Source organism: Amblyomma maculatum, chromosome 5 (genome assembly GCF_055883805.1).
Source record: "Amblyomma maculatum isolate TAMU_Amacu chromosome 5, ASM5588380v1, whole genome shotgun sequence".
NCBI classification, from domain to species: domain Eukaryota; kingdom Metazoa; phylum Arthropoda; class Arachnida; order Ixodida; family Ixodidae; genus Amblyomma; species Amblyomma maculatum.
Genome location: NC_139348.1, coordinates 156,410,339 through 156,437,838, shown reverse-complemented (window position 1 = coordinate 156,437,838; position 27,500 = coordinate 156,410,339). Strand labels below are relative to the sequence as shown.

Below are 27,500 nucleotides of genomic sequence, written 5' to 3'. Positions count from 1 at the left end.
GGGGGGGGGGGGGGGGGGCATTAAAAAGCCCCTTATTCGTCACTTAGTTCTAATAAAAACTATAAAAAAATAAGGGAGGCGTTTAGTCACTGCAGGCATACTACAGCCGGAACGAGCAAAGCGAAACCGAGTGATGTGATGTGCAGTGCGGTCCACTGTTAAAGAGAACATGAGGCCGTGTGGCTGTGGCGCTTTAGAATGCACTTCCGAGAGAGTCAGCGACAAACGATCGCACAAAGGGCATGCGCAGTATAAGCACGGCCGACTGCTCTTCCCGAGCATGCACTTGGTGCCGTCCATTCTAGCCAGTTGTCGGGGGCAGCGCTTTGCAAAGTACTTAGGCCACGCTATCTCATGTTCCATTTAACAGTGGACCGTACTGTACACCCCAACTTACCTTTTTGTTGTTCATATTTTTCTCAATCATATCTGTTGAGAACACACGCGCTATCATCTGCACGTACAGACCCACATTTGTCACTTCTGCACTCCATACATCCAGTCGGCATTCCTTTCAGTGCGTCGAACCCTCGCTGCGTGGGAAAATTCTCTTTTTTCCTTTTCCGCATTCGATCGAGAGATCCGTGCTGCCGACGCCACCGTGAACCCGTAAAAGCCGCCAAACCTCGGCAGGACTGCCTGGATACGAAGCGTGCCAGACTTACATGAAGAGGAGCGAAAATGCTGTCATTTTAGCCTTTTTCATTCTTCTCTATTGCAGTTTTTCTTTTCTTCCTTAGGTTGCGTTCCCGTTCGTTTGCCTCCTCGTTTCGGCCCCGTAGGTGAACACTGGCAGTATGCAGTCGTTATCAACATTTGTTGGCATGCATGCTAAAATGAATCGGTATAGAGGATAGTGACGGAAGAGGGGCCTTCCCAGCGCGCGAAACTCTCTCGCTGTTTTGCTCGCTTCTCGAGGAAGGTCATCCCGCCGGTCGGTCGGTCGTTTCCGGACGTATGCGCATAAAATGATGCTGCGCAGCTCGGCTGCGCAGTTGGGCGGCGCAGTTGGGGCTGCTCGGAGGACAATCGCGGAAGTCCCGAATAGCGGAATGGTCGTTCAGCTATACTTGAACTTTTTTTTCTTTCTCTTTTCGCCTTCTCCCAAACAACAACGGGCACGCGATTTGGACGTCGACCGTGGGAAACGTGTAGATGACGACCACTTAGCGCCTTTTTCTTACAAAAGTCTCCGCCGCCACAATCTCGTCCTCTTATCCAACGCCCTTCTTCACCTTTTGAGCCTCCCACCAAGTCGATCGCGCTTTCTTTCTTTCTTTCTTTCTTTCTTTCTTTCTTTCTTTCTTTCTTTCTTTCTTTCTTTCTTTCTTTCTTTCTTTCTTTCTTTCTTTCTTTCTTTCTTTCTTTCTTTCTTTCTTTCTTTCTTGCGTGCAGGTTTAGTAAGTGTAGGGAAGAGTGCTTGAGTAACGGAGATACGCGTGACCTTTCGGCTTCTGCATCAGTGCTGGAAGAAAGGGTCCCATTCAAGGCATATGCCTCTCAGTGGTACTTAAGGCTGGGTGCCAGGTGTGTGGTCGCGACTAAAATAACGCATATACACTCTTCGCGTAGGCTTCCGGACGCCACGCTTTGACGCTGGCTTTGCGTTTCGCATTGTGCCCTTCGTCTTTCAATTCACAATTGGTCCGATTTCGTCTCTCTCGTTCAGGAGAAGATAACCGCAGGAGTGGTGGGAGCGTTCAAGCGTTTATTTGCTCTGAGGTGTCGAGAAAAAAAACTATCATTTCAGCTTGGAGGCTTAGGATTAAACCGCACCCAGATCCTCGTTGCAAAGGTGCCTTTCTCAAAGCCGCCGGGTCCACCGATGGAGGGGAGGAGAAAAGGTTAAGGGGGTTCCGGATCTTCTTCCGTTCAGTCCAAAGCCGTCAAATATAGGCGCACGATTGTTCCATCCTTTCCGATGCGGGACTGTCCCCCCCCCCCCCCCCCCCCCCCTTTTTTTTTCTTTGTTTTTCTTTTTTTATTGGTGCGTTTAACGCGTTCCGTTTTAACGTTAATCGTGAAATTACTATTCATGCTTACTTATAATACGTATTTGATTATAACATAACCTCATTCGTGACTCCAGGAGCATGCTGTGGGGAAAATCAAGCCACGGAAGTCACTGTGCACGAGAAAGTTCCGCATAATAACCCCGATGTTCCGTTGCTACATGATTCTTGGGGCATGAATCTTCGACAAACTATCAATACCGATGCGTAAAGCGCCCTATACTATACCGTTGGCCCCATGCATACCGCATTATATAGTTTGGAGGCAACTGCGGTGCATGCAAGCTTATCGAAAGTGCTAATTTAATAAGGAGTGGCCTTTTTTCCTTTCTTTTGACAAGAAGACGTATTTTCTCCGATTGGGTCATTGTTGCCGGACCCAGGCACGGACTAGCCATGGCGATGGTCGCAGTTTCGATCCACACAGGGAGGCAGTTTTTCTCTGAACACGAATATTTCGGGGGTGAATAATTGCGCAGCTGTCGAGTATCTTGCAATGTTCCTCAGTTGTCTTGCAATCATTTAAAAACGCACCCCGTTGGTTTTGTACGGAAGGTCTCAGTTGCGAGTCGTTGTGAGCGTAGGGCAAACTTAAGGGGCAAAATTTTGTTACGAGTCGGAAAACCGTTTATATCAACATGTTCATAAAAAAGTATCCTACATTATTTCCGTTTGCTTAGAATAATTTTCAGAAACGCAGTCCATTCGTTTTCTATGTCAGTTGTAAGTGCTCCTCGATAATACAGGAAATCTTTTAAAGACAAATTTTTGTCACGCGTCGGAAGCTAAAGCCAATGCCATCAACATGTACGTAAGTGTATCGTGTAATATCCCACACACCTCAAATGTAAAGGATGCTTGTCTAAGCCTCAGTTACCAACACAAAGCGAATGTTATTTCGTGAAGGGACGATGACGATGATAATGGCGCTAAGGAGGAGGAGGAGGAGGAAAAAACTTTACTAAAAAAAAATGTAAACACTCCCAGGAGGACCTCTTAGTCCAGGAGCCCTCTGGCTGTTCCTTCTAGCTTAGCCCGCTCGACCAGCCGTAACTGATCTGCAGGTTGCGTGGCTAGAAGGGCAGCCTCCCAGGAGGAGGGGGTGGGGTGTTTGACGGGAGGAACGCGGATTGGATGTGGGCATTCCCATAAGTAACGGTAGAGGGTGGGTGGGGTGGCGTTGCATGTGGTGCAGTACGGTGGGAAGTCCGTGGGGTGAAATATGTGGGCAAATTGAGGAGATGGAAACGAATGTGTTTGGAGTTGTCGCCAGTACGTGCTGTCGATGTGAGAAAACGTGGGATGTGGTGGCGGGAACGTGGCACGGCAGCGACGATAGTACTGAACAATTGTAGTGTAGTGTAGTGTAGTGTAGTGTAGGATGCGTTCTTTTGGCGCAAGAGTATCTGCCGCCAAAGTGCGCCAGAAGAAATTTCAAGTTAGTGTAAGTTAGTTTGAAGGTCAGGTTAATAGTAGTATAGTGCGAGCAGGGGTAGCAAAAGTAACAGTGTATAAGTAGCCTTAACGGAATGATAGTAGCAGTGATGGTGGTGGTAGTGGCAATTTGATACAATTGTGTACATGTATGATAATGTATGATATAATGTACATTGTGTGGTTTCACATACCGAAGCGACATATGTGATATGAGGGACGCCGCATAGTGGAGGGCTCCGGATTAATTTGAACACCTGGGGCTCTTTAACATGAGCGACATCGCACAGTACGGGTGTTTTTGCATTTCACCTCCATCGAAATACACGCTCCATGGCCTGGATCGAACCCGCGACCTTGGGATCAGCAGCCGAACGCTGAAGCCACTGAGCTACAATAGAACACTAGTGATAGCGAGGGTTATAATGACGCTGTAGCAACAATTACACAGCATTAATAGCAGCAGTCTATAGCCTAGCCGTAGCGTGGACTCGTGACGTTGGTATCACGAGTTAGTAACAGAGATTTCCCTTTCCACACTATCCCGCCTCTTGCTTACCACGCTATCGTCGTGCCAGGCGACACGGTCGCGCCTTTCTTTCGCTTAGAGACACACTATACGCCCTGAATTTCCCGCCGGCGTCACCGCAGCATCGCCTTCTTCGTCGGCTCATAGGCGCCAGCATGCGTGCAGCGTACGGTGCCACCACTGCGCAGCGCGGCGTTTCCGCGTTGCGCTCTTTTCTTGCCTCTGCTGCGGCGGCGCTCGGCCGTCGCCGGCCCGCGCAGATGACCCGGAACGAACCATACGCGAGCCTCTGTCCGTGCACTGCCTTCGTGTGTGTCTCTGCGGCGGCGGCCAACCGTTCTTCCTTGGCCCTGGTCTTGTCCAGGAGACCACAGCGGGAGGAAGGGTGCGAGGAAGCCCCTATTGAAAACCCCCTCCTCTCCCATTCTCCTAGCTGTGTTGTATAGCTTATAAGAAGAAATGATGGGGAGGAAGGTAGGGAAGCACCCTCCTCCTTCTGTCTTTTATGAACCCCCTTCCTTGAGGCCTTCTGTGGCGGTTCCTTCTAATGGCCAGAGAAGACTCTTCTGCTGCGCGGCGGCTCTTCGGCGGCGGTCACTTCCTACACGACTCTGTTGGTGTGCTCACAACAATGGCACTGCCTCTCGAGCCTTGGCCGCTTGCGTGAGGTTCATATATATATATATAACGCTCTTTGCGCGTGGGACGTTTGTCCTCAGTATCTCTTTCTCATTTTTGGGGGAACAACAGATACCCTTTGGAGAAGGAAGGCGCAATTTTGTCCGTGTTTGAAGCCAGCTTTTTTTCCCCAGAGATTGCTCTGAAAAAAGTGGCCTGGTGGAAGTCAAAGATCCTGGCTGCTTGCTCACCAGAATGTGTAAAGAAAAAGACAGTCCTCTTCTGCCTTTATTCGGGCTAATGATGATGTGGTTGGTGCGATCACAAATTATCATCATGTGGTTGTTCCGGGGCCTGTCGACTAATAAATAAGAACCTACGTGTCACGTGGTCTTCTGAAGGTGCTACCTATGTTCATTACGAATCGCATGTTTAAAGCTGAGCTTATTGCCGGCTCATGCTGGAATTGACCTTGGGGCAATCGCTCGGCCTTAGAGACAATAAAAAAAATTAAAAAAAAACATGCCACGATTCTTGCATGATGTCGTTCATTGACGTCCGTGCATCGTGAGAGTGCCAAGTTCTCTTCATTAAGCTAGAGCTGCCTAGCTTGTGCAAGTCCGACGGTTATTCGCTTCCATCCTATCGTCCTTCAAGAAATACGAGTGGTCAAATGACAAATAGGAAGACATCATAAGACCTGTAGCGCTGACATCTGAAGGACGACTACGCAGTTTTACCTTTTTTCTTTGTTCGACCTTCGGCTGCCAGCGCTGCATGGCTTTTTCTGTATGGAAACCAACTCGCCCAGCAACATACCTTGAAGGGCAAGGGTATAATACATATATACCTACGTAATGTTTCGAGTATGCAAGCGGCACATAGGTTTCCCCGAAGAATATGGGTCCCGTCGCAGCAAACGATAAGCTTACAAACCATTGGCAGCATCATTCGAGAAGCCTGACACGGAGCTGGTTGTTCCGAGGTCGAGCGTGTTTTATTATTACCGCCGAGGCTTATCTCACTTTGTGCGATAGGTTACACGGCCAACCAGGCTCATATATCCCGTGCACTCACTCTGTTCGAGCATCATTTGCACCTCGCGTAATAAAACTACGGTTGTGCGTGCCGTGCGCATGATGTTACGTGGCGCCACACTCGCCGTGTCCACGGCGTGTTTAACGCGCTGTGTCTTATGGGCGTACCGGTTTCGCACGTCCTTGCATGGATGAAACATGCCAGCTCTCCCACCGCAGCCATTCACTTATACCGTGTTTATACGGATGCAAGGCCCATTGTGCTTCCGGAAACACCCCGCTCTCGACATTGCTCTATACATCTGCCTGTTCCACGGTCGGGCTTCCTGTGAAACGGCTTCTGACAGGACAAGACCTTCGCCGCTGTCAGGGCTGCACGAAACGCATAACTAGAGTGCGGTTTTTGGCTACTTGTTAACGGAATGCACCAATATGAAGTAGGAGCATCCGCACAAGCGCATATCGACGCTAGAGTGGTGCTTAGGTCAGGGCTAATTAGTAATTATTCCTTTGTTAAAAAAAAAAGAGTGAACCCACTTTCAGACAAAAGGAGGCCAGCAAAGGCTTTCAACATGCACCACTACAGGAGAGCATTCCCCCCTCCCCCTTTTTTTATTTTTGCTGCACTTGAAGCTGCAGTAGTGCAACGATTATTTTACAGCCATATTTTACTACGTCTACCTTGTTCACCAAGGGGGCAACCTGATTGACAGCAAGTGCGTGTTAGAGAATCAGAGCGCATAATAACCTAAACGAAGTCCTGATATTATCCCGGCCTTCCAATGAACTGGATTTTATTGCTGGTTTCAATGCAGAAATTTCTTCGGAAGGCGTCACTATTTCCCTCTCTTTTCCCACGAAATGAAGAGCACGTTGTACTCACTCTGGAACAATGTCGCGGTCTTCCCGTTTTCTTAGGTTTGAGACTTAAGTGCACATCGCATATTCGCCACCGCGTAGCTCTCCTTAGCTATAGCTAGCCTGCCCACGGCTTGTGTTCGGGCGAATGAAAGTGTTAAAGAAAGAGAGAGAGAGAGTTCTGTGAATTTTTCTCCTACCCAAATATTACCACATCTCAACTTTATTTTGCTGATATGATTCTTGGTTTTAGTCCGCGGAGTTTATTCATCTGGAAGGTTCTAGGTTCGTGCAGGCCGTCTGGTCGTTCTATAACGCGCACTGACATATCACACAGCATATGTGACCCTGTTCGCATTTCAGCTTTGGCGTGGAAATGCGGCCCCCTTCGGCAAGGATTCGATTCTGCATGTGAATGAACCGCCACCATAGCATTCGTACTCTCACCCCGACGGGGCACTCTGGTTCGAAAAAAAAAAAAAAAAGAACCCCGGTCGGCGGTCTTGCCCGTTGTAGTCATTGGTCGACTGGCAGACTGGAACAGCGAGCTTCTGGCACAAAGAGAGCACTACATCTCTATAGTTACCGCATTGACTGATTGGTGGTGACTAACAAATCTTACAACGGAGTTTGACAAGTTGCATTCGTTTCCCTTACTTTCGCGCAAGCCGTGTAGTTAAACATTGGGAAACCAACCTTGCAGTGAAGAGAAGGGGGCTCGGACGCAAAGTTCTTTGACGTGCAGTTGATGGAGACGACATATATCCTCCCCATACCGCAAGCACATTAAACGAAAATCTCACATTTAGGGTGTAAAAAAATGCAAAGGGCAGTGGCACTGCACCTACAAACGGCAACTATGACGCTATTCTAACAGTGTTTCCAATTATAGGGGCATCTTCAACAGCTATACTTGTAAAACGATAGGGGCGCTTTGAGCACCCTTCCAAGTTGGCTGCTGAGCCAAAATCGGCTTCTTGCTCCAGGCTTGCATCACTTTGCAATTTCAATTATATGCTCTGCGGTGCACATTCTCTTACGAAATATGCGTCATGAGGCGTGGTCGTACATTTCAGTATGGACAGAGAGACTGCTGGTGGCACAGAACGGTAAGGCTGTTAATTGAGTTGTGCTTGCTCACGAGAGCGCCCTGCCATGAGTGGTATACTTTCATTAACTCTGAAAAGCCCAGCTTTTGCATACGCTGTACTTTCCACAGTCATACGCATTACATACGAAATTGACCGCATTCGGTCGGGACCGAGTTGATTCGGTGCAGAATGCAAAGGCCCAACAAGAACGCTGCGAGACTCCATCCAGCACTTCTGGTCGTGCGACCGCCGGAATCGCGTCCCTGTCGTCGTCCCCTCCCCCTCGCTCATCCGTTTTTGTCCGCGGCAGATCCCTTTCTCCGGCATCTCCTCCTCATTCTTCTCCTTCCGGGGCTCCCGATTGTCTTCTCGCGAGCTCTCGTTTGCGTGTCCGCATAGCTGCTCCCGCTTTGTCCTTGGACTAGAACGCTCCACGCGTCCCGCCACCGCTGCCCCGCTTGTGCTCCGCCGCGCCAGAAGCGTGCAGCGCTGGCGACGCTGGGCGGCGTTAAGCAACGGTGAGTCGAGTTCGTGAAGCTCGCGTGGAAGGAACGAATAGGTTGAATTACTTCGTTAGAAAAGTTCTCCCTCGTGCGAGCAGAAGACCCTTTGGAACCGTTGCCGCGTACCCTGCCATTCGCCGTAGCCGAGTCTGCGCGTGTATTTTTGGACGCCAAAACTTTCAATGGAAAGCTTTTTTTTTGCTCAAGCTGGAGTGTTGTTTCCTGCCATCCAGTAAGCACGATATTGTAATCTAACGCATATGAACTTATTGCGCCCTGAAATGCACTTCCGTCTATAGGGAACATGCACTGCCTAGGCGGCGCTGCAGTTGTTCCACAGCGCGCCTAAAAACTGCGGCTGTTAACCGCTTAGTTTGCGACAAACGACCGACCATATTCTGCAGTATTATAGATACGCGTGTGGCAGATAATGTCCTTACCCAGACGCTCTCGACGTTGCCCAGTTAACTGAAGCACGCCATGCAGGGGTTCGGCAGCGCGTGCAATCTGATCCCTTTAAGTGCATACAGGTGGCGCGAAAACGCCCTACGGGAACGCCTATAAAGTATTTGCTCTTCTCGCTTGGCTATGTGTTACGGTGCGGCAATCGATACAGCAAACTTCACTGCAGGTTGCCTATAGCTGTGTAGTAATACGAGATGTAGCCACTTTGGTGTTCTGACCCATTGCGAAGTAGGAGTGCCCATGAGTCTTCTCAGTAGCCTTGATAACTGTGAACAAGGATAGTGGTGATGATGATTTGGTTTTAATGGTGCAGAGGGAGCTTTGACCAAACATGGCCACGGCGGACTTATGTGGTCTGCACGGATTTGGGTTCGAAGACATATATTCTGCTAAGCATTTCATCACCCTGTGAATCGAACCTGGGGAAAGCTTGCACCCCATTTGGAAACTAATAAGCATCCAGAGGTTCTGGGTATACTGCTGTGGTAGATACATATTCAGACAATACAGAGGGAACAGCGTGACAGGCAAACCACCTCTCTTTGATCACGCCAGCATGTTGTTGCAACTTGTGTCTGTTTACTTCATTTTTATGGTCTGCATCCCCACCCTGCTGAAATTCCTCCATAGGACTGTAACATAAATTAAAAAAAAAAGATGGTTTTGTTCCAAATATGCAGTTGGTGGTTACAATTATTTGCAAAAACATTTTAGTACAACAACCTCAGTTCCTCAGTTATGTGGTAAAAAGCAATGGCAGAAACTTCTGGAAATGAAGAGTGTGTATCCTGCGCTAACAACAAACCAAACAAACTGTTTGGTTTGTTTGGGGTTTAACGTGACCTCAAAACAACCACGGACGTCGAAATTGTGCCAAATACGTCAAAATTCTGCAAAAAAAAAAGAAAAAAGTGGAAAAAGGAGAAGAGGAGCAAAAAAAGACAAGAAAGAGAAAAAACAAATAAGTGAAAAGCGGCAGACGAGCTCAAAGAGTCTCAGGAAAGGCTTTCGACTTACTGCACTTGTTGTTGTTCTCCTTTAATTTGATGGCACATACCCACACTGGAGGATCAGCCAAGAATTGGGGTGCAGAGATATTAGATTTCGACATGTATAATTACCTCGCAAAAAAGCATGGTGGCACCGAACAATAATATAATCTGGCTGCTCAAATTAAGACACAGCTGTTGCAACGGCTTCTCCAAATACCGTTTTCTCATCATGGTAAACCTGCGGCAAAATAGCAAGAAATGTTCTATTGTTTCCATTTCCCCGCAGAATGCGCAGACGGGAGTAAGCGCCAAACCAGACCTGTGCATGTAGAAATTTAGTGGCGAAATACGGAAGCGCAGCCTGGTTAGAGAGAATTCAGTCTGCGCACTTAAAAGAGATCTAAGTGCATCCAACGAATTCTTTTTCTTCAGCACGCAATTCTAAGGACGAGTTGGGACGCCGAAGCATGTTCCCGCCACATATCTCAACTACTTCCTGGACTATGCTACTGCTGACTGCGTTTCCACCACTGCAGAGTACTATACCGAGGCCAAGTCGGGTAGTGTTCGGAGTGCGGCTGCAGCGGGGGCATATATCACATGCCTAGCGGTGGTCGTGGTGCTGCGCTACGAGCTGCTCCAACCTCGACCCACTCCCGGCCGTCTGTTTCGCTCCTTTTCAGAGCGACCGCTGACCGACGCCGTTTGCATGGCGGAGGACAGAGGACGCGTTTTTTGTTTCGGTGCAAACATCGCGCATTGCCTGAGCGTTCGTCGCATGCATGCCGTACTTTTTCCGGGGATGTCGTCACGCGTAGACAGGTGCGGTAAAACGAAGAGGAATGGACATTTAGCTTCCTTCTTTCACCCAGGTCCATCGTGTCGGCGCAACGCGATAAATATAGGGATTTTTGGACAACGTGACTGAGCCGTGTGATGATACAGTGCTCCGTACGGGTTCACTTTGCCCAAAACGTCAGATTTTATCGAGCGATAGCTTTATTGAAAGGGCGCCGAGGACCTCTGAGGAAGGGTCGCTGTTTGAGGCCTCTTTTGAGAGGCTCCGTCGTGAGAATCGTCCCTTGCAACGCGGTACTTAGTTACGAGCGAGTTACCGCCCCACTTCTCTTACCCCCTTATTGTTGTCGTAATCCCCACCGCTCTTGCAGTCGCGCTCGGCGGTGACCCGTCGCCTGCATGTGCGGCAATGGTGTTATACGTGCAGAGCTTGCTCAGTCGCATCTGGACGCGTAGGACAAAGACCACCCAAGCGCTGAGGAAACGCCTCACGTCAACGAGGAGAGTGGAGTGGGGGTGAGGTCGACAGCAGCTGAATGAGGGAGCTGACGTCGCGTGCGTCCTAAGCCTAATCTCGTCGCCCTCCGCAATTACGCTATTAGCGTTACGTCACCCTTGCACACGGAGGTGGGTCACAGGGGTAAGCGGCCGCTGCAAACAAAACACGAGGGTCGGGACAGTATGGCGGGGGAGACGTGTGTGTTGGATATTTCGCGAGAAACTGTGCTGCGTAGACCTGCCCACTGTTCAGCAACTAAAGATCCCTGATGCGAAGATTGGAAGGAACTGCCCACTGTTAAGCAACTAAAGCTGCTTGAAGGGAAGATTGGAATGAGGTTGACAGAGGTAGAAAAGAACCTGACGACAGTTGCGACTCAAGCTGTTGCAGCTATTCAGTGTCTTGTTTGTTGCTGCTTTTTTTCTTCTTCTCTCAGTCCGTCGTTTGAAGACGTGCAGCTACAAAAGGGACAGTGAAAAGAACCCCGTCAAGAAGCGTAAAAAGTTGATGTTGGTGAAACATGCTTTGCGAAGTGGTTTATCTCTTAGCCTATTATCTATTAGTGCCCTTCTAGCAACGCTTTCATGGTTTAAGGTGTGTTTCACGTCGTTCTTGACACCTCCCACTATCTATATTCTCTCCCCTCCCCTCCACATCCCTGTTGCGGTGGTCCCTAATCTGTTCTAGGAGACAGTTATAGGGCTGTGCCTCCCAAGTTCTTGCTGTAGACCTGAGACAGACGTCAAGGATTCGACCACAGCTTTGCCAGCTGTGTTTCCCCGATCAACTGATCGACCGATCAATCAGTATCAATGAACAAGGCTCGATAACAGGTTCTGTTGCGTTTAGGTACCGAGCAGGTGTACTTTCAAGGGAGCCAGCAACCAATCTTTAGAAGTAGGCTTTTTGATATACAAAGACGATCTCTGCGGCACCGTGATACACTTGTTGACGGACAACAGGAACAAGGTCAAAAATGTTAACTAGTCAGCTACTTAACTAATTTCTGATATTAACTTATAGTAATTATAGTAAGCAGGATATCTGTAGCCGGTCGTTGCAAATACGAAATCATTTTTTTTTTTTTTCGAGAACGTGATTAGCGCCGGCGCTGTAGCACAAATAAATTCTGTCTACCTCGTGCCAAAATACGTACGCTTTCGAAAAAACCGCGATCTAACGCCCTAACACCATAGCTCAATGGCTGTAGTGCCAGGCGACCTTCTCTGTCCCGCGTGTGCTCAGCTTTTCTCGCTGCTCCAGTCCACGCGGGAAAGACAAGGCCATGCGGCACTTACGCCATCGGGCTTTTCGAAAGCGTTTGTCTTTTGGCGTGAGCCTAGCCAAAATTTTGTACCACATCGCCGAGGGTAAACGCGTTTTCGCCCGCTACAAATCTGTGATTGCATCCAGGTGTGTAATTTGTAGTGCATTTGCTAAAATAAAAATAAATATTAACAATTAGTCAACCAGTTTAGTCAACCTTATTCATTTGTTTCCTGATTTCCACCAACGCTGGTACGATTGTGATGCAAGAGCCGCCTTTATATCTCGGAATGACCTTTTATTTTAATATAGTTGTAGCGGGCTTCTCTTAAACGCCTGGTATAATACCTGTACAGCCCGCCTTTACACGCGTCAGTGAGGTAGCCATAATGCACATGCCCCAAAGCGAGCGATAAGATGCAGGCCGCATTCGTTGACTCCGTGTAAAGATATACGACACAGATCAATAATCGGGGCGTGCTTCTTGGCACGCACCAATTTGTTCCGCCAGCGAAGCGACCGAGCGTTTCTCGGGACCCTGATCCCACCTGACATCGCCATCGAACATGGAAATTTCGCTTTCGGAGTGTAGAGCGACAAACTGCCGTTTTATGCGGCAGCGTTCTTTCCTCCTCTTTTCATGAGAGAGAGGCCGAAGGGCGAGGATGTGCAAAGGTGCGAGAAAAGAGCTTGCATCGAGCAACAAGCCAGCGAACCTGTTTATGCAACGACCCGGCAATGTTGAAGTCCCGCTTCGTTCTAGGTTTACATGCATAGGTGCTTCGCTGTTTCTCTATGAGCTCACTGCGCCAGGTGGAACGGAGCTGGCGGTATACATCATGAGCGGAAACGCTATTCTTTTCTCTTTTTTTTTCTTTCTGTGCTGCGAGCATACCCCTGTACGCGGAGAGTGTGCGCTATGTACACATACCGGCGTCCGTTTCCCACGATCTCAGGTGCAACTGCTCGCTGCCTCGTAGGGGCTGTGTGGTTGTTTGGGATCAGCTTGACGAAAACTTCGGTGGAAGCGTCGTCGTCCCGCGTTGGCTCGCTTCTACGCTCACGGTTCATGGACTGCGCGGGTTGTAAGTGGAGTGTCACTTAAGCAGGCGCCATTCCATGAAAAGGAGCAGCCAAGCTGCTCGCGGGTCGGAGAAGTACACATTCCGGATCGCATCATCATGGTGTCCGCTGAAAGGAGATAATAAAAAAAGGGGAAGATAACAACATAAGAAAGATGTAAACAAATGAAAAAAGAAGTACAAACACGAGCAGCATCAAAAGGGAACACAGTGCTCAAGAACCAGATTTCTTCTTGCTTGTGCGTATGGCTTGGAAGACTAATATGTTGACGGGAAATATTTGATGAAAAAAAAAATAAACCTTCGTGCTTATACTTTCGGGAATGTGAGCTGAAAAATTAAGCTCGCAGGCACGGAGATCACGCTGGATACTGGGGGTTGCAAAAAATTTGCGGCTGTCGGTCGCAAAACTCGCTACTCTCTTATGTACATCAAAACAGATTGCGATGCTTTCCTTTCTTTTTTCTGTTTGCTACAAATACCATAACGTAGAGCAGGACCTGTCATGTTACTCTCCCTCAGGTCTTTTGTATTTGCTTCTGTTTGTCGTTGAAACGATTTTTCTGGGATCAAATTCATCCCTTGAACCAGTAAGAAAGAGATAGAGAGAGAATAAAGGGTATTACACGATGGCGTATACAGATCGTTCCGCTGAAAAAACGCCTCCGTAGGCGGCGATTGTGAAAAACCCTGATTGTTCGACAGGATCATGATGTCACAACCGCATGACCTCTGGCAGGAATCTCAAACACCCCATTATCAAAGGAAGTTAACGAATTGGTGAAGGGTCCAAATGAAGCCAAAATTGGCGAGGATGTTCCTCTAATTGGGGTAATCCAGAAAATAGATCTACTTCAATAAAATAAATTTGTCGCCATCTGGGTTCGAACACATGGCCCTCTGCATCCAGGTGGGCACACAACGAACAGGCCATAAAGGGTCTGTTTCTTAGCATCTTATTTACCACAATGAAAATATGTTGTATTTATATTAACCATTTACAAAGGGCTTGCGAAACGCCACGAGAACCATCTCAAAAGGGAGTGTAAGGGCGCACAAGACGGGAGGTAAAGTTGGACGCTTCACCAAGAGAGAGCGCCACTCTGGTTCCATCTGTTCATACACTTCCCTCAGCTGAACAATCATTTGGCAGAAATCAATTGAGATTTCATCGAAACAACTGAATCAGAGTGCCAACCAATCATTCTAGTTTTTCATAAGGTGTGCAGTTAAATTAAGACAAAAAAAAAAAAAAAGAACATCAAAATATTACATTGCAGTGAGATATCGAATAGTATGAGAAGTACCAACTCACTTCGTGGCAAGACTTCCCATGTTTACCACGAGGCGCGTTAGATGGGCACCTAGTGAACGCGTTTTGATTCGTATGAATTGATAACGTGTGCTCGGGATGTGTATTTATGATACAGTGATCATTATTTAACAGTTTTAAATAACATAAAGAAAGGAAGGTTTTAAAAAAATTCGCTGAATGAAGCGCCCGTCCTCTCATTTTCGGTTTTTCTGTTCCTTTGTCCCTGTTTTGAGCTGGTCTTATTATATGCAGTTATATGCTGAAAAAGTCGGTTTGAAGACGCGTCACGTCTATTAAGCCGAAACATGAGCGCCCTCCCAAATTTTTGAACTGCCCCTGAGTACTGTTGATGCGTATGTGTGGATGCGCGAGAAGAAAAAAAAGACATAAACGAAATAAATATATAAATAAGCATCCCTGCATCATCGCAGTATTGTTCTTGTAGGACAATAAACAGCTATCCTTGAAAAGAACTGGTCAGATATTAGCGCTCTTATACAGCTGGAGCCCCAGACGTCACATGAATACAAGTAGGCGATCGCGAGAAATGCTTCCACCCTTTACGACCACTATGAAGACTTGTCCATTAACCTGCATACGGCAACCACTACACAAGCGTTTCCGGATGACGCATCGCTGTATGGTGCTCTGTCTGTGGTGTTTATTCGCTGCGTACAATTATCTAAAAAAAGGTGAAAATAAAGTATGTTCTCTCTCTACCTCTCTCTCAGGCAGCGTCAACGTGGCAAAAAAGGAGCGAAAACATCGCAGTCTGTACAGTCGACATTAAGGAATAAAAGAATTGGGGGACTCACCTCTAAACGCACGTTACTGTTACCTGTAAATGCGCTAGACGATCGCTTCTATAGCACCTATAGATAAAAATATTCGAACGTGGAACATCATCAGGGCAGGCCTTCACTCCTGACGAGGCACTTCTGTTCAGCCCAAAACCTATCGACCCCGCATGGAATCGGCATCGCTGCATTCACAGTGAACAAGACCCGGACAGATTGCGGCCGGCTGCAGTGCTGCATGCGAAACCTGACGCAAATCAATCCTGAGCGACAGGTGGACAGCGAATAGGCCCATTGTTGGGACAGCGAAGAAGTAGGCGATGCGACCTGCTTCTTTTGTCAGCATCTCAGAGCCCGTCTTGCGAGGTTCCGACATGGCAGGGCTATCGAACCCTTAGCAGAGGTCGCATGCGAACTGCATGCTTCGAAATTTTACCCTCTGCATGACAGTGGGATTAGGGCATTAGATTGCGTGAAACAGATTTGCATATACTATGAAGATGAATATGCAGATAACTGGAATAGGCTTCTGTTTCGCAACATATTTGGCTGACGTTTCACTGCTTATCCCGAGATCGCGCTAGCAGTTCCTGCCACAATGGCCGCTGCGTTTCGATGGAAAGGGAGCGCAAAAACACGGCCCAGTGCTGTGAGATGCTGTTAGTGTTATGTAAGGTTTAACTTCCTAAGGCGACATGGGTCATGAGAGCCGTTGTAGTGGACGGCTCCGGAAATATTTCGACCATCTGGGGACCTGTAACGTGAACTGACAATTCACAGCATTCGAATGCTTTGCTAAACGCCACCGCAGCAGCTGCATCATCGAACCCTCTTCATCGGGCTCAGCAGTTCAGCGCCACCGCGGAGAGGCAGTGCCATCGAAGTGAATATGTTGGAAATCCTCAGGTTGTCGAAATTTATCCGAACCCTCCACTGCGCCACTTCTTTCTCTCTTGCTTCTTTCGTTTCCTGCTTCATTTCTTCTGTCACTGCATAGCGTATGTGTACACCGAGAGGCGATGCAACTACTGCGCTGTTCCTTTCCTTATTAATACTCCTCATTTCTGCATGATGGTGGTGATGACGCCGATGGTGACTGTGAAAGTAAGCGAGCGCCGATGTTCCTTGCCCCACGAACTCCCACGATGTGCCACCACACACGTCGCCCTGGCTAAGTGAGGAACCAACGGCCGAACAAAGCGGCTCACTTGATGTGGTGAGCCATTCTTCGGGAATGGAAGCTGCGTTAAATGATCGGAGGATCAAGAGGAAAGGGTCGATGCTTCGGATGGAAGACATCAGTAAAGTCAAAAGAAATAACGCAGAGAGGAAGGACGCAAGGGAAGACTTCGTCGCGCAGTAAAAGCGAGCTCCCGTGTGCGAGTTGGCGGAGGAAGGTGGGGAGGCGTGGCTCCGTCGCTTGGACTCCTTTTGTCTCTGCCGGTCGTGACCTGGTTTGCTTCTTGAAGGAGAAGCCCCCTTTTGCAGCGCGAGCGTGGCGAGAGACCCCCCATCATCCTTCACTATGCTACAGGGCTACTACTCCTTCGTGCCGGGGTCTTCGTTTCCTGTAGAAAAGAAAAATGAAGAAAGATAAACTTCGCTCTCTTCGTGTCGTGAAATCCGTTCCGCCCAGCGTCGTGAGAGCTTGTATCTTTCGCGTTTGTTTATTCAGTTTTTTTTTTTTTTCTCTCGTGCCAGGGAAGCAAAGCGTGTCGCGCGCTCGCGCGTGTCGCTGGCGTGAGCGTCGTTGTTGTTTGTTTACGTTTATTTCATGTTCGTTGGAATTCGCCTGCTTCGTTGTTGTGCTTGCCGTTGCAACCTGTAACACATCACTGTTTTTTTTTTTTTTTTTTTTTTTTTTTTTTTTTTTTTTTTTCAGCGCTACTCCCCTGTGATTGGACTGTATACACCTGGGGCTACGGAGAGTATCTGCGCGAATTGGCGCCAAAGCAGCCAGAATTCCAAATTCACTGCTGTCGAACGGTCGCGCTGGTAGAGGCCTGTTTGGTCAACAGTGTAATGGGCTTGTCATTGCATTCTAGCTAAATGCAGACGGGGCGAGCAAACACACAAAAGAGCAGTAATTAACCCGGAAGCATTATCATAGCGTCCCTTATTGAAAAATTCAAATCCCTCGAGCGCCAACCACGTTTGGCTGACGCGTATGTCTCCGAAGCGTATATTATATGCCTCGGAAGTCAGCCGTGAAGTCGAGTGTTTATATTTGGCGATGACGGTGTTCTTGTTGAGAAACATCGCACAGTATTCTCAGTGAGCACAGTGTGCGGCTAGGTAGTTTGTGCATGACTTGTTGTTTGTATTTCGGCGTGCTTGAGTTGCCGGCCATCGACGCAGCGCCCTATCTCCCCGATGGAAATTTGCCACACGACAACGGTAGCTTAACCCACAGCAGCATTTAAAAAGAAATGTTTCGGTGCTATTTTGCACAGGATTTCTTCTTTCTTGATTCACCCGAACAACTCTCCCTGTTTATTCCGAGCCGACAAAGAGAGAGAGAGAGAGAGAGAGAGAGAGAGAGAGAGAGAGCTTCACGCTAGCTCTGATGACAATATATTTTATATTCTGCGCAACTTCAGTGCACGTACGAGGCCCACGTGCTGTTCCCTCTTCTGAATCTCGCGTTCGACCAGCTAATATTCCGCTGTGTTTTACAGCATCTTCACTGGGTATCCCCTGCAATGGCTAGCCTTTTCACCTGTGCACTGGCTTTGATGCATATATGATAGACTGAATTTCAAAGGAAGGCAAGCGTATAGTAAGGGGCGGCAGAAAGTTGGGTGGGCGGACTAGATTAGAAAGTTTGCAGGGGTCAAGTGGATGCAGCTGGCACAGGACAGAGCTGATTGGATGGACATGAGAGAAGCCCTCGCCATGCACTGGATGTAGCGACTGGCTATTATGATGGAGAGGAGGACATATGACTCGTATAACGCGGCTTTTATGCATGCTTTAGCGATTGCGGCTCTTCCTGCAGCGCGGTTCCCAGACGACCATATTTGTTTTCTGTAAGTAATGAACCTAGAATTAACCTCAGGAAGTAGTGCACTTAATATATGGTTGGCGATGGTAACGGTAAAAATATGCCATACCATTACGTTTTGTGAGTGAGACCTTCGTCTTGAGGCGCACTCAACACGCCTTATGAGACAGTGACTGAGACGTAATAGATGCATGCCGAAATAGGCGGAAAAGAGGAGACCGCAGGTCGCTTAGCTGATGCGATTATTGCAGAAACCATAGTTTCGAATTTTTGCGAATCAGGTTGGTTTTACGAAAATTTGGGCTGTTGCAAGATTTGGAAAAATGGAATGCCAATGTGCCTATCAGGTCTGCTTAGCGAAAGATAGCGCTCGCGATTTTTTTTTTTTTTATTTCGAGAATTTGGTCGAATTTGCGAAATTGAGCCCGGGAAATATATGTCGTTTACGGCATACACTGTCAACATCAATTTCGACCACTTATTCGACAAAAGACGGCGTAAGATGTCCGGGCACAGAGAAGACGCCCGCCTCAGCGCTAATAACAACCAGAACAATTACTTCCAACTATACTACTACTCCGCGCACACGCACATACACACGCATAGATGCACACCTCACTCCATATACGTACGAAAACAGACAGAAACCAGTGTTACGTAGACGTCAATGGCCGAAGCAAAAAAGGAACATCCGCTTACTGTGTTGCACCTGGCAGCCGCTACCGCAGCCTCAAGCGTTTAGACAGGGGCGTGTGTGTGTATCCGGTCGTCTCGCCTCACTCCGTGTTGGCTGCGCTGCGGCTTTGTCACTCGCCGCTGTGTGCACTGCCTGCTTCATTGGAGCGGAGAAAGCCGCGGCCGAGCGCTGCCTTCTTCTTTTGTCTCCCGGTTTTCTTTTCTGCATCTGTGCTTGTCGCGTCGCAGTCTCGGCGCCTTCACGATCCGAACGAACAAACGGCGCCCCTGTGTCTCCGTCTTGCATGCATGCGTTTCGCCTTGTCTATACAGGTGTGGTTCGAATTATCATTTGTTTTTACTTTTTTATTTTAGGAAGTTCGATTGCGTGTACTTCTTATACAATAGGCCACTGCAGCAGCGTGGGCTCAGTGGCTGTCGTCATTCTTTACGTCTTGTTCAGGGAAGGGTTGTTGAAATTCCATTCTCCCATCATGTTTGACACAGCAGAAACAGAAAGAAGCATTTTTTTTTTTTGTGTGTGAAATGTGATCAAAAAACGAGCAGCGATCGCTTAAATTTGTCCACATGCCTGTGATCTCGTGCACTGCATTAAGGCAAGATCTGATAATTGAGTCATGTAGCCAAGGAGAAATGCTGCACTCCTTGTTATCATCAGATTACCCGGAAGGATTAGCCGAGAGTGCGTTCTGTTCTTTTCTGGCTCACGTAAACTGTTGTCGCGATGTAAGCGGTGAGTTGTTGCGCAACCGTGGCCCAGTGGCTTGGTCGCCTGCCTCGGTTTCGGCAGGTGGCATGTTCGAAACCCACCGCCGGCCACCCAACCGTTGAAAAATGAGTACAGGCTTCTCCCGACCTGAAGGCCGGTGCTCTCAGTAGGAGCGCCTGGTAGGAGGCTCTTCATCTCCCGCTGTGGCCTGAGAGCCTCAAAATATTATGTAGTTCTTCAATTTTTTTTTTCAGCCCGAATTGGGAACGTATTACGTTCGTTTTCAGATAAAACTTGATAATTCGAGAACATGCGAGCTGTGAGAATTTATGAAGGGACTGCGAATTCGATGTAGTTTATTTAACTTTACTTCCAGCCTCGTGGGACTCGAACGCCCTCTAGCATGAAGGCTCACGATGTGAATGGATTGAGTATAAAACAACAATCAAGCGCAGTCTTTACGATGGATTTCCACGCAACCAACACAGTGTAGCGAAGACACTAGCGTCATATTATGACGCGGGGCCATCGTGGCATGACGTATCATGGTGTGATGGCGTCACGAAACTCTGGAAAGCGGTCGCAGAAAGTAAAAAAAGAAATCAATATCGCGAAGAGTATGGCAGTAGAGAGTTGTGGATTTCACAGAAACGCTCAGAAATGTATGTAGTTTTTATAAAGTAATGGCGAATTTTAATTAGCAGATTTGCATTGCTGGCCGAGCGGTGGCTCTGTAGCTTACCTGGACAAAATTCCGACGCCTTCCTTAGCTTTTCGAAATCGCATCGCGCTAATACTTTTCGACAAGTGCGAGTCATCAACATGTTTGTTTGTTTACGCGCGCGCGCGCGCGCGCGCGTGTGTGTGTGTGTGTGTGTGTGTGTGTGTGTGTGTGTGTGTGTGTGTGTGTGTGTGTGTGTGTGTGTGTGTGTGTGTGTGTGTGTGTGTGTGCGTGCGCGCGCGCGCGCGCGAGAGAGAGAGAGAGAGAGAGAGAGAGAGAGAGAGAGAGAGAGAGAGAGAGAGAGAGAGAGAGAGAGAGAAAGAGATTTGAACCACCGTGTGCACCGTCCTCACATGCCAACCTATGTCGGCTGGGGCACAGGCTCTTCATTTTCGTACCTTCTCCAACCACCAGGAAACAAAAAACAGTGTGTCGGTAGTCAGGAGCATCAAAAGAAAGCAAGTATGCGGAAAGGCGACATCCTTTGCTTGACACGAGAGACGCGGCTGCTTGTGCAAATGGTCGTGGGAAAAAAAAAAATCGTGCTCTTTAACCTCGATAACCCTAGCTGGTAACCTGGCCAACCTTCCGGAACGTCAGCTTGCACAACAGCATGAAAATGTCTACTTCCGTCGTGCCTATTCCACCTTTCGTTATGTTTGCTAGCGCCTGGTTTTCTTCTCACGCTCGTATGCCGTGACAAGGACTCGAACTCGCACCGTACTAAATATCAAAACACAAATCTTTACAGGAAAAACATCAACGGTGCCTTCGGTAAACTCACTGGGCATTTAAGCTTTCTCATTCAAATGAAGAAGGAAGCCTCGAAACATTCCACCGATGGCCTCCTTTTGCGAATAGCAGAAAGAACAACTATCTTTTACGGTAGCAGTGTGCGCTAGCGACGTGATTTTTTTCTTTCATTCCTTTAACGCCTTGTCTCTTTTCCGCGGCATTCGTAGTTTTTCTTCGTTGCCGTGGCAAAGCCGAATGCAGAGAGGAAATAAAGAGAGCCACACATCCCATGTATGTATGTGTATATATACGCGCAGCCCCCTTTCTGGCGTCCCAGATGGCATGATCCGAGAAGGAGCTGCAGAAGGAAACGCTAGATCAGAGATGGTGAGAGGGAAAGGAGAGTGCAAAGTAATTGATAAGAAAGAAAATGAGGAAGAGCTAGAGCAGAGGAAGATGGTGGGGAAGAGGAGAAAGAAATTATGGAGAGAGAGACAGACAGAGAGGCAGGCATAGTAGAAATACAGAGGGAGCAGAGGGAAGAGAGTGGGAGGAATGGGGACACTCGCACTGGTGGCTGGACAGGCGTCCCATTGAGCAGGCAGAGATTGACTACGTGTACGCATCGGCTGCATGCCGCGGCCTTCCTTTTTCCTACACCTCTCACGATTCTTGCTTCAATTCGCTCCTTCCTGTCTCGGCGCTTGTAATACGCTGGCTGTCTCGCGCGCCGTATTCCATCTCGTTTCCTTTCGCAGCGCTGTCGTCATGATTTTTAGTTTTTATTTTTGGCGTGCTTTTTTTTTTCCTTTTTACACCAAGTGAGGAAGTTTCTGCCCGCAGACTTAGTGCAGTTGCATTCAGCATTGTCAAATGCAGAACGCCTGAATCATAATCATAGTCAGCAGCAGAAGCCCACCTGCTTCCTCCCCGCTGTGGTGGCGTAGTGGTTAGGGCGCTCGACTGCTGTACGCAAGGATGCGGGATCGAATCCCGGCTTCGGCTGCTGCTTTCCGATGGAGACGAAGAGCTAGGCACCCGCGTGTTGTGCGATGTCAGTTGCATGTTAAAGATCCCCAGGTGGTCGAAATTTCCGGAGTCCTCCACTACGGCGTGTCTCATATAGCCTGAGTCGCTTTTGGGCGTTAAACTTCGTAAACCAAACCCCTTACGTCCGATGCAGGATGAAGATCCCTCTAGTCGATCGCTGATTACCCAAACGCATATATTTCGCTTGGGATGTTGCTCATATAGTGGTGGTGCGCCGAATTGATGCAGGCGCCCGTTGCTCCGGTTTCTTCCCTCTGGTATAGTTGTGTACTTATAACTCCGTGCTTGTGCATTTGGCTGCAACTGTTCAGCAAAGACAACAGTCGCGATGCACGTAGCTAATTTAAACTTTTGAAATAATTTCGCCCCGAATATATTAAGAAGTGACAGCTGAATTGCTCTGCATTCTCCTCGTATTCAGGTAGAGTCGTGTTTCTACGTCGATCATTGGTTGTGACGTCATCAGACGAGTGGGGACTCACGGTACATGCGCGCGCGTGAATTATGACCTCCGTTGTGTCACGTGATGCTGTGATGCCATGACATTGCGATGCCACCGTTTTGTCCTTTAGTTATTGATACAGCAGTTGGGGCGAAAAGTAAGGGAGGTAGTTAGTTAGGACCTACATATACTGCGCTGAAGCTCAGTGATGGACGCGATTTTACGCATTCTTTATGCATTTTCACAGACTTGTACTCCGCTAATTTACGGCTATTCTATGCAGTTCTTCGAGGTTATGTTTCTGCTGTGCAATATCGTTAACTCGAACTAGGTTCAATTCGAATTCCTCATTCATTCGATCTGACGCGTTCGAACGGAACACCAAGTGTACTAGGACGGCTACTTTTAATACAAGCTTCGGATAATTCCGACACATTTTCAGCTCCGCTTGAAGTTGGAATTATCCACATTTTACGCGAGAATGTTAACAATCGCTCAAGGTGAATCGAAAACACAGGGCGAGATGAGGAAAAGCGTTCAGTGCTCGTTAACGTTCGCTTACCTTTATGGCAACTCCTAAAATAGTATACAATATCAATAAAACAGAAGTGTACACACGAAATAAAGGTCCTCAATAAATTTACACCATAAATCGCAAGCGTGTGGCCTTATGAGTTGATCAAAATTATGAGTAGATCAAAATTTGCATTTTTGATACGAACACGGGGAAAGGCGTGTACAAAACACCGATTTACAGTGTCTTAAATGGAGTTGCACAACGTGTTAACTAGTACCTCACGAGAACACAATGAAAATACAGAGCTTAGAAGCGAGGCACGAGATGGAACAACGCAAGACATAGCGCTGTCATTTTGTCATGCTTTCGTATAATCAACGGGCGGCAGTCAATTCAGACACACGCATCGCGATGGAACCTGCACGAGCAGAACTATAGGCAGACGTTCAGGGTGCTGACCAAACACCCTATCGGCAAAGTGATAAACTGCATGCAAATGCGCCCCCTGTCTGATCCGGGCAGGCAGGCCTCCTATGTACTTAATCAACGCTGCACCAAAATAGACGGAGCGCGTTGGACGAGTGGGAGAAAACCTCGTTTTCCACGCACCTGTCGTCGGCGTATACATGTATCTGCGTCGCGCACTTTCGATCAGAGCGCGCTTTCGGTTTTTGCCGTTCCGTCTCATTTTTCCTGGCCCGTTCTCTCCGCCTGTCTGTCAAGCTTGTTCTTGCCGTTGAATCTTTTCCTGTCACCGCCTAGACCTCACTCAGCACCCTTCAGGGACGGGCATAGTGGTGGTGGTGGTGGTGTGGGAAAGTTCAATTTCCTGTTCGTGCATATGCTGTGCCGGTGCTGGACGCTGCATCGTTCCCGCTCCCCCCCCCCCCCCCTTTTTTTTTTTTTTCTTCTTCTCGCGCCATCGTTTGGCGTCTCTTATGTTGTTTTGCTTCCTCGTGCTCAGTTGTCATTGCCGCTCTCTGTATTTGGAAGTCGCGCCCAGTTGCAAATGACGTCAGAGCCGGTCCCAAAATGCGGTCGCAATTTTTGCCGCCCTGCAGAACGACGAGAGTGTTTTCTGTAGCATTGCATCGCTAGTCTTGCTATATAATGCAGACAGCTCTGTTCTGACGACAGGCGACTGTTTTGTGTAAGACAAGCCATAGGCGTTACGACAAGCATTTCTCTCGCTACTTCGACTTCAAATCCAGAAGTGCTGCATGCAAGAATGTGTGAAATGGGCCACCAGAGCACTTTGTGGTGTTTTCGGCGGCGCGCGAAAATGAAGCGGTCAAAAAAAGAAGTGCGTTAAAAAGTAAACAGTAATTATGCTATGACAAGTATATTCCAGTATAAAAGGCACAGGCAGACCCAGTAATATGTCGAAACTTAAAACTACCACCGTTTTCCACTGTGCGCAGAGTCAATGCAGTATACATATGGTAATGAGGCTTTTAGGAGAACTTTTATTATTTCGAGCATATGCCCGCGTTTTAATTTTCAGCGGTCCTCAGCCTTTACTCGAAAAGCTGGATCTGGCACCGTTTACACGTTAAGATGACCTTGGAACAATTAGGTGCCATAGCCGTTACAGGACGTTGTTAATTTGTGGTGTACGGCAGACTCCTTTGTCCTGTAGTAGACATAATGGATGGGCTGCTCATGATAACAGCGATAACTTACTGTGGAAGATGAAGCTGACAAATACTTGGCGCCAGGTGGGTTTGCGCGCAAATGGAAAATGCAGTAGTCGATTCGGCTCCATTTTAGAGTTCAAATTACGTTTTTTTAACTTTCAAATTTATCACATTGACGCGCGTTCTTAAGCGTTCTTTCTTTTAGCAGTCCTCATCTGGTTTTCAAAAGCGTGCTGAAAAAAGACGCCGCACGCAAGTGTGGAATCGAAACCAGAATCATGTTTATTTAAATATTGAGGAAAAGATGATGAAGAAGAAAAGATCAGGGGATGTATCTAAAAAGTTTTGTCTCTGTATTCAATCAAGGAAATATGAAGAGTATAAAATTGTGCTTTGATTTGTGCTCCAAAAACGGCATCGTCGGTTGCGTTTGACGACGGTGTCGACGAGGATGATGGTTTGCTGCGATTCCATCCTTTTTCCGCTTTCTTTCGCTGCGCTCCTTTCGTTGCTGTTTTCTTTTTGTCTCGACATTCCTCGTAGTAACCTTGCCCTCTCCAAGTCGCACAGGGCTTCATACTGTTCCAGAAGTGGACTTTCGAGAAAAAAAAAAAAAAAAAAAAAAAGGTCAAGTCCGTGTCCTATCGTTCACTGGGCGATATATATTCAGCTCACTGCTTCCTACTTCCTCTTCTGGTTCAGCTTTCTTTTTATTGTTTCTTCACATTTTGGGTTGTATTCGAGGTCCATCTTTTCCCGCTTCACATTTCACCGCGGGATGCGTGAAAGGCCTTCCTCCTTCTCGCCTTCATTTACGTTCCTGCGCACGCCAGATCGTGGCATCTTTTCTTGATGCTCCTGGAAAAGGAAGGAATTACTCCTGCAAAAATAAATTAAAAAAAAAAAAAAACGTTGGAGGATGCTTAAGCTTTGCCCTACGCCGAAAGATGCATTTTAAATGTTTATTGCTCAAGTTATTTAAACTTTTAAAATTATTGTTACTGTAACATCACTGCACATGTTATGCGCACTACAACGCTATGAATAGGTGCCCCGCTGACGCATATTCCACCAACAAACTTTCGTTACCACACACAGAAAAGTATTCACATGCCGCCTACTGACGACTTGGCGTAGGCTTTGTTACGTTAAAATCGTTAATTGAAATTAATTAGTTGTAATTACAATTGTTCCTGTGCGTTCCCAGTCGAAAAAACTACAGAGCCGTGTCACAAATACGACAAAATATTCTGTAGTTTTGTCGTAAACCTCAGATATTTTTGCAGTTCTGTAGTACTTTTCTATAGTTTTGTAGTTTTGCTGTAGTATATTTCTGTTGTCTGTAGTTCTGTAGAACTTTTCTGTTGTAACTGCAGAAATTTCTGATGTTACAACAGAACGTTCTGATGTCACAAGTTTCCATTCAAAAACCGCACAGAAATTCTATCATAACAACAGAAAATTTTCTGTAGATTTTTCCGAAATTCAAAAGAATTCTTTTGAATTTGTTGAGAACTGGCAACAACAACAACAAAAAAAAAAACAATGAACATTTGTGACCTGTGCGTTGCGTGCTCGCTTATCATGCGTAGGATTTCGAACTCCAAAGGCTTCAATTTGTTCTTTCCTGTGGGGAGGGGGGGGGGGGGGAGGGGAGGGGCAACTTTTATTTTCTGAATATCCCATTAGAATAACCTCCTCGTCAATTATGGTTTCATTTGGACATTCCCTCAATTGGTTACCTTAATTTTGATGTGGGATGATTGAAACTTTCGCGCGAGGTCATGTGGCTGTGGCGTCATTACACCCTACTGACCAATCAGGTTTTTCCCGACCGCCGTCTACGGCAGAAGCGGCGGCTTTTCGGCGATATCACTGTTTACGTTGTTCACGTAAACTTTATTAGAGGTCCCACCATCTTTTCGCATCCTGTACACCTTCCCTCATGTTGGTGTGGTTTACATTGTTTACCCAGAGTGAGCCCCCCTATGGAGAATAACCGAGAACTACTAAGAACCTTGAAGCTACGTGCCCATATCGCTCCTAACTCCCTAATTCTCTAACAGCATCCGAGAGCCATTCCTTCCGTTCAAATGAAGAATTCATTCAGTCATTCATTTTTCTTTGTGGTGAGCCTGTTATAAATTCTCTCCTTTCGGCAGCAGGGGTGGCCTAGTCCTTTGAGCGTCCCGGCATGCGGGCGGCACTGGTGTTCGATTTCCAGTGACGTCGTATATGCCCACTGCTAGCCCGAGATCTCTACCACCGGGCAGCAATTGAACAGCCCGACTGCAGGAGAATCAAATATTGTGCCATAACATACAATGAATCACTGAATTCTACAAATTAAATCTAAAGAGCTACCCACCCCCGGATCGGTCTCTCTCTAACAATGAGGCGCGCATTTGGAGGCGGTTACAAGCCGGAAACTACACCTGCAGGCGGGGGGAGGAGACGCCGGGGAGTATAAAAGAATGTGGGTAAGGGTGGCCTTGGGGTGGGAGCACAAAGTGAATATGGGGGATACCGGCTTAAATTTGGAAAGTAGAGCTGGTGTCGGCAGCGTTCGTGTCTGCAGGCGACGCCAGACTGACTGTTCTCTGGTAGTGAGGGATGGGGGGAGTAGCGGATAGATGAGGCGCTCAGCGCGAGAGTTTGCAGTGAACTCAACAAACGAGTGCATACGCTCCTTC

General features: G+C 47.6%; 2 protein-coding genes across 2 annotated transcripts in view; one reads left to right on the top strand and one right to left on the bottom strand.

The window, feature by feature from the left end:
- Window positions 1–19,129, bottom strand: part of LOC146190067 (solute carrier family 35 member E3-like) — a 42,666-nt gene extending 23,537 nt beyond the window's left edge. The window contains exons 1-2 of the mRNA XM_084603370.1: window positions 19,000–19,129; window positions 13,034–13,293 (exon numbers count right to left, since the gene is read on the bottom strand). The gene's annotated coding sequence lies outside the window, so the exon portion shown is untranslated. The remainder of the gene's footprint in view (window positions 1–13,033; window positions 13,294–18,999) is intronic.
- The window catches only part of Sans (SAM_USH1G_HARP domain-containing protein Sans), a 121,032-nt gene that overhangs the window by 55,659 nt on the left and 37,873 nt on the right, over window positions 1–27,500 (top strand). The window lies entirely within an intron of this gene.